This window comes from Marmota marmota, unplaced genomic scaffold (genome assembly GCF_001458135.2).
Source record: "Marmota marmota marmota unplaced genomic scaffold, marMar, whole genome shotgun sequence".
NCBI lineage: Eukaryota > Metazoa > Chordata > Mammalia > Rodentia > Sciuridae > Marmota > Marmota marmota.
This window is the reverse complement of record NW_025999977.1, coordinates 1,687,461-1,695,190: the sequence shown is the minus strand read 5'-3', so window position 1 is coordinate 1,695,190 and position 7,730 is coordinate 1,687,461. Positions and strand designations below refer to the sequence as shown.

The 7,730-nt window shown below is 48.5% G+C and overlaps 1 long non-coding RNA gene across 2 annotated transcripts; it reads right to left on the bottom strand.

Annotated features, from left to right (window-relative positions):
- Window positions 1–3,150: 3,150 nt before the first annotated feature.
- LOC125617302 lies at window positions 3,151–6,732 on the bottom strand. 2 transcript variants are annotated; one of them, XR_007348284.1, is made up of 3 exons: window positions 6,578–6,732; window positions 6,351–6,473; window positions 3,151–5,492 (listed from the first exon to the last, which is right to left on the bottom strand). It is a non-coding gene; the product is annotated as an uncharacterized LOC125617302 (long non-coding RNA). The 2 variants fall into 2 exon arrangements; XR_007348285.1 differs by lacking the exon at window positions 6,578–6,732 and having other exon boundaries at window positions 3,151–4,356; window positions 5,318–5,492; window positions 6,351–6,571.
- Window positions 6,733–7,730: the final 998 nt, after the last annotated feature.

Genomic DNA, 7,730 nt, shown 5'->3' with positions numbered 1-7,730 from the left:
GGGGGGGGGGGGGGTGTGTGCCAGGATCCTATCTGGAGCACCCAGCCCAGATCACAGGGGAGTGGGTGTGGAACTCCCCAGTCATCCCAAAGCCTTCCCAGAGCCGCCTGACAGGGAATCGAACCCTGACCCCAGGCACCTGGCCTGTCTGTTCCCCTGGGAGGGCCTGAGGGCCCCACCCTCCTCCAACCAGGTCATCCTGTCCATCCCTCCGCTCCAAGCTTGGCCGATGCTCAACTCGGCACATGTTTATTGAGCACCTACTCAATCTCTGGGAGTCCCCAAAAGCCTGGGCCAGCCACACCAGGTTGAGTCACATGTCAACCTCCTGCAAAACAAGTAAGGGATGATTTAACTAGTGAGCAGGAAAACAGCCACTGAAACCCGGCCAAGGGTGTGCAGGCTCAAGAGGCAGAAGAGGCCTGGGTCGGGGAGAGGAGGACAGGGGACAAAGGAGCCCAGGCCTTTCCTGTGAGCAGGAAGAGAGAACTCTCAGGTCCTATCATAGCAATGGCTGAGATGTTGGGCTCATACTGCCTTTGCCTCCTTGGAACTTGTAATCTGTTAGGAAGATGATATAAATTAAAGAAAAGAAAATTGTAACTGCATGAGGGGATTTAAACCAAAGGTTCATAGTTCATAGTAGAACACACACAGCACACGCCCCTTCTGTTCCATACAGGGAAGACAGCCTGCCTTCCCATACCCCACAAGCCTGTGGGCTGGGTTCCCAACATCACCCCTGGATCTTCCAGGACTCCTGAAATCAGCAGGAGCCTTCAGCCAGAATCCTCCCTGCACACACTGGCTCTCTAAGTGGCAGGATATTCACAGGGACTTCCACCATCACCATGCCTTTGTGGCATGGAAGGGCTTGCAGCCATCCCCAGTGAGAGAGACAAACTGCACAGAGCAGCAGGTGTGGAAGGGAGGACCTCGGAGAGCAAACAGCAAGGTGTGAGTGAGAACTGAGCACGCGTAAGGAAGGGATCTGAGCAGGGAGCGCCCTGTCCGAGGGAACTACGGGCCAAGGCCAGGAGCACACAGGAACAGGGCACAGCCAGAGCATGTGGTGGAACCTGGTGGCAGAGGAGCGGGCATGGGGCAGCCAGGGTTTGTCCTTGAGGATCATGGTCTGTCTCTTGTTCTTACTGTGAAGGTAGAGAACCAGAAAGGACTTTTTAAAATTTGTTCTTTTTTAGTTACACATGACTGTAGAATGTATTTTGACATATTATACATACATGGAGTATAACTTCCCATTTCTGTGGTTTTACGTGATGTGGAGTTATACTAGTTGTGTACTCATATATGAACAGGAAAGTTATGTCCGATTCATCCTACTGTCCTTCCTATCTCCATCCCCCCTCCCTTCCCTTCAGTCCCCTTTACCTAATCCAATGATCTTCTACTTTTCCCTTCCCCACCCTTATTGCATGTTAGCATCCGCATATCAGAGAGAACATTCTGCCTTTGGTTTTGAGGATTGGCTTATTTCGATTAGCATGATAGTCTCCAGCTCCATCCATTTTCCAGCAAATGCCCATAATTTCATTCTTCTTTAAGGCTGAGTAAGATTCCATTGTGTATACGTATATGTACTACATTTTCTTTATCCATTCATCTGTTGAAGGGCACCTAGGTTGGTTCCATAGCTTAGCTATTGTGAATTGAGCTGCTATAAACATGGATGTGGCTGTGTCACTGTAGTATGCTGATTTTAAGTCCTTTGGGTATATATACTGAGAAGTGGGATGAGTGGGTCAAATGGTTGTTCCATTCCAGGTTTTCTGAGGAATCTGTAAGGATGGATCTTCAGAAGGGGATGGCATGATGAATTTTTACATCTTAATGTCCCTCTGGAGTAAACCATGAAATTAAACTTTGATAGACTTATCATTAAAATATTAAAATATCAGTATTATATTATTAATTTTTCTAAATTTGAGTAATTTAACTAAATTTTAGTGATTTTTGCTTAATAAGGCTTTAAAAATTAGTTGCATTGCTTGATGAAATTGACCTTCTCCACACTATCAAAATATATTTCTGACTCAGAAGATAAAATAGGAAATAAAATGTGAAATAAGATAAAATGGAAAAAAAAATGTCCCTCTGGTCATCCTACGGGGAACCAATGAGACATCAACAGAGAGAAGCAAGAAGAGGCCCTGACTCAGAAGGATTGGAAATGGGTAATGGACAGAGCAGGAGTGATAAGCAGCAGCTAACAGGGGAGAGCAGGGAAGGCAGGACACAGGAGGACATAGCCTCACTGGGCTTATTGATACAATATTGTAAATTACCTTATTCTGGTTCTTGGCCACACACTGCCTGTGTGCCTCAAGTTCCTGCTCTTTCCTTTTCTAAGCAAAGCACTGAGGAGGGCTATCAGGGACACATGCCCCATCGGGAGCTCAGCCTCAGATCTTTCCACTTCAGACATCTGCCCCAACAGCTGGGATTCGGTAGAGTGCCCGAGACCCCTTATCTGCTTCCTCTCAACCACTTGGATGTTCATGGCCAGAATGTAGAGGGTTGGGGAATTTAATAGGGAAGAAAATGTACCATTATTTGCACCAACCCCTAACTATTACCTTTCAGTTATGCATGGAGGCAAAACCCCACAAACGTATAGAAAATACTTGTGACTTTGTCACCAATCAAAATTGAATATTTACATGTCATTGGGAAAGCATCTTGAAATAACAAAAAAGCTTATTCCTTCACTGGAATTAAAACAATTATTAAACCTGCTGCTAGGTCTCATTATTTAGTGCGGACTCAGAAGCACATATATTATTACATCACACACTTGGAATGGCCTCATCCCCACCCCCTGATTTTCCTCTTTCCCTGGTAGCTCCCACCAGCCATAGGGAAGAATGGTACAGCTGGTCAACCTGTGGAAGCAAATCACTTGGTGGTCCCAATAAACCATGGACACTGGTTTTGTTCAACTCATATTGAGTAGAAGTGGAGAGAAATAGATTTTCATCTAATACAAATTTCATATTTTTACGTTCAGAATATGGAATCAACTATTTGCAGCAAATTTACTGGAATTATAGTTTACTTAAAATTGTTTAAATAAAGGCGATCTATTGATAAATTATTGTTTGACAATTTCCCCCCCCCCTCTTTTTTTTGAACTAGATACTATTAGCCACATCCTCTAAGTTATGTGTATATAACCTTATATTTTGTAAACGATCTTATTCTGGTTCGCGGTCACACACTGCCCGTGTGCCTCAAGTTCTTGCTCTTTGCTTTTCCCAACAAGACTTGTTTGGGAGAGTCGTGTCAAAGACTTTAAGCTTTATAGAATAAGGCAAATCACTCCGTCTCAATAAACACTGCTGATTGTTCGGCATTGTTTGGTGGCAGGATTTCAGGTGTTTGTGGCTTTGACGCTGGGTCTCAAGTGAGAGGTGTGGCACGTAATTGTGTCATTCAACGTGTTCATGCTCATTGCACAGATACACAGTCAAGATAGGCACCAGGTTTTTCAAATTTTACCTGAGGGCCCAATTTCAGAGGGAGTGGAGCCTATTTGCCTTTGTTGATTATAGACGGGGTCACAGTTAGAAACCTGAGTTAAGCAGCACATGTTTGTAACTCAAATCTTTTGTACCCTCTAAAGACTGGCTAGCTGGCAGGGGGTCTGGCTTTCCCTAAATTACACTCTTCCTGCCAAGGGAAACTGGGTTCAAAGACCCACTTTCATGATCCCCCTAAATCAGCCCCTATTACCCCGTAAATAAAGAAGCCCAAGACACAGCAGGAATCTTACTGAAAGGGCAAGTTTGACCCAGCTGTCAGGGCACTGGTCAAAGGTGGGGATGGATTATTGTGACTCCTCCTGCAGATCAGGCATGAAGTGACACAAGGAGCCTTTGTTCCCCCACCTTGCCCTGAGGTCCTCAGCTCACCCTCCTCTTCTCTGCTTCCCTCACCCAGGAAAGAAAGCATTTGATCCTGGCATTCATAGGGATGGGTGCAGCCATGCTCCTCCCAGGAATATTTGCCTTGAATAAGGGATGTGCCCAAGTCCAAGAGGGTGAATAACCTCTGTTACAATTTCAGACCCCATGGCCCCACGGAGATCAGACGTCTACCTTCACCTTTAGGGACAGGTGGTCCTCCTGTCCTGTGATGTTGTCTGTCCTTCTGAGCTGCGATTCTCTTCTCGGGCAACTCTCTGGACTTCCTGACATCCCGAGGTCTCTAGCAGTACTCTGGATATCTTGTGAGCAACCCAATACCCACTCCCAGGGGAGACAGGGCATGATCCAGGAAGTCTGGGGCTTTCCTTCTGAAGTACAGGCTGTGCTGGGGAAGGAGGGCCAGCCAGGGCTGAGAAACCAGAGGAGTTAGTGCTGCAAGGCTTCTTGGGGGAAGAGGTAGCACCCCTGGGCCCCTCACCAGGACTATCCAGAACATTCCAAAGGTATTCAGAAACTTCTGCAATCCAACCTCCTCCCCACCCTATGTTCCTGGCCCCCGAATGCAAGTTCGTTCCATTCCTCTGGCTGCCTCCCTACCTGGGACATCCTTTACCTAACTGCCTTCTCTGATATCCTGATTGCTTCCAGGGAGCTGTGGCTGAGTCCACAGCCTACCCAAGACCTCTACCCTGCTGCTCTTGCGCATCCCAGGTCTCCTTCCTCCACCAACCTCAGGACAAAGGGAATCAACAAATTTCTACAAGGTCAGAGAATCAGAGCCAAGAGTTGAAAGGTGGCTGCCAGGCCTAGGGACAGTAGTGACCATAAATGGAAGAGCTCCTGGCTTCAGGCAAGACTGAGGCCGCACCTGGTTCCCCTATTTCCCAGATGGGCCCTCTTGAACCAGGCTTTCGCCCCTCTCTGAGCCTCAGTGTGTGAACTCCAACATCCTGAACACCTGAATGGAGACTGTCATCGGGAATGGTGGGTGGGATGGACGGAGAGACAAGTGAGTGAATTCCAGGCCAGGGCAGGGATTTGGGGCAGGTGTGGGTGGCTGTCTGCCTCACATGCACAGGACCGGCCCTGGGCAGGAGTTCCTATTCCTCCCCACCAGAATCCAAGGATTTGCCAAACAAGCAGCTCTAGCCTGGAAAGAAAGTGACTCAGGCCTCCAGGAGGGCTGGAGTGAATCAGGGAGGCAGCCTGAGTGAGGCCCCCACCCAGGGGCCCGGGCCCCTCCCAGCAGGAAGAGCACGAGCCGTCCCCAGCCCTCACTGGGTGAGAGAGCAATTCTGCCGAAAGGCGCCCCTGGCCAGCCAATGGGGCGCACAAGTCATCACCCTCACCCTCACTCCCACATTCCAGACCTGTCAGGGCGCCTTCCCGGTGCTATCTTGTCATGCAAAATCTCTGAAGAGTCAGGAGGCCTGGGTTCTCGCTCTGTGGTTTGCTCAGGGTGAGGGTCAGGCAATCACATGGGTCTCAGCTACCTTCTCTGTTGAAGGGGGTGAGGCACTCGGCCAGCCTCGTCCTGTCCTGACTCTATATAGGAGGAGGCAGTGGACCCAATTCATTCTACTGTCTTCCTATCTCCATCCCCCCTCCCTTCCCTTCAGTCCCCTTTATCTAATGCAATGAACTTCTATTCTTCCCTTCCCCACCCTTATTGCATGTAGCATCTGCACATCAGAGAGAACATTCTGCCTTTGGTTTTGGGGATTGGCTTATTTCACTTAGCGTGATAGTCTCCAGTTCCATCCATTTACCAGCAAATGACATAATTTCATTCTTCTTTATAGTTGAGTAAGATTCCATTGTGTGTGTATATGTATGTGTGTGTGTGTGTGTGTGTGTGTATATATACATATATATCACATTTTCTGTTTCCATTCATCTGTTGAAGGGCGCCTAGGTTGGTTCCATAGCTTAGCTATTGTGAATTGAGCTGCTATAAACACAGAGCATCTGGGAAACAGCACAGGGTTGGAGTCCCTGCCATCTACCAACTGTGTAGTCCTAATTCCCACAGCTCCCTAGGGCCACCTGCTCTGCCAGTCAGTGGGACCTCAGAGTCCAGTCTCCCACCTGGGCCTCTCCCTACACTTCAGACCCACCCTCCAGCGGCCAGCCCAACAGGCAAGCTCAAGATACCCAGCACTGAACAAAAACCCATAAAGTGCCTTCTCAACCAGGTGCAGTGGCGAACACCTGTAATCCCAGCAGTTTGGGAGGCTGAGGCAGGAGGATCCCAAGTTCAAAGCCAGCCTCAGCAACAGCGAGGTGCAAAGCAACTCAGTGAAAAACTGTTTCTAAATAAAATACAAAATAGGTCTGGGGATGTGGCTCAGTGGTTGAGTGCCCCTGAGTTCAATCCCCGGTCCCCACTCCCCCTAAAAGCACCTTCTCCATAACTGCTCTCAGCAGAAGGAAGCTCCAGTCTCCTCTTGTCCAGGCCCCAAACTTTGATTCCTCTCTTTCTTCCGCACCCTACATCCAGTCCAGCAGCAAATCCTCTGGTGCTACCTTCAAAATAGAATCAAGAATAGACTGTTGTGTGGACTGACATCCCACGTCTCTCATGATACCTCTCCCCCTCCCAGCCCCTGGACCATCTCGGAACCCCTCACAGGTCTCTCAACCGCACGCCTCCCTCCTAGGAGCATCCCCTGTGAACACAAAGTCAGAGCAAGTCCTCGGTGCGGTGCTCAGAACCACATCTCCACAATGCAGCAACCTCCTATCCCTGCCGCAGAACCAACTCATTTGGGGGAACTACCCCAAAGGCCTCCCAAGGGCTGCAGAGCCCCATGTGCTCTGTCCTCCTTTACCTCTCAGTAATTATGTCCTCCTCCCCTCCTCCTCCTCACGACATCTTTCTGTTGTTAGACATGCAGGGCTCACTCCTTTCCCAGAGCCTATGCATGTCTTCCTCCTGGGCAGCCCCTCCCACTCCTCCAATCTAGGCTGAAATTGTTAACACCTACCTCCAGAATCCCCCCCATCGACTTCATTCTCCTTTATTTTTACCCTGTACCACTTGTTACTTCCTAACACACTCCATACTGATTTATTTATTGTCTTTCTCCTCCCTCTAGAATATTAGCTCTGGTAGGCAGGGCTTTTTGTCTGTTGTGTTGACTCCATGTGGATCTTTAACACCTGGCACATAGTACACACTCAATAAACACTTGTGGAATGAAGAATGAATGAATGAATGAAGTCTGTAGATCATAGTGATTAAGAAAATGTTGATAATCTGCCATTGCCCAACTGTGTGACATAACCTCTTTTGGCCTCAGTCTCCTTATTTACAAAATTAAGCTAATAATGGTAACTGGCTCATGGGATTGTTGTGTTGATTGACATGTACTCAGCAATGTTGACTGACCCATGGTGCCATCTGCACAGTACTACTGGTAGGCAGGTGGCTCAGAGCCCACTGAGCTCATGTACAGATTGGGAGACACTTCTGAGAGGCCCCTAGGGCTCTTCTTGCTCAGAGCCTTGGAGGGTACTGCAAGCTGAGGAGCAGGATCCTGATTCTGGGAGTTGCAGCCAGCTCTGCTGCTGGAAGTGTGTCATGAAGGGAGGGCCAATGAGGGAGGCCGGGGGCCTTAGGAGGGAAGTGGGTCACTCTGGGGCTGAGGAGCAGTCATTTTATTATACATAGATCCCTCTTGTAGGGGCCACTTTTCTAGGCCTGGAATCCGAGCAGTAAGCGCAGTGTACAAAATAGTCCTGATCAGAAAAATCATTAAAATCCATTCTTTGACTCAGCAG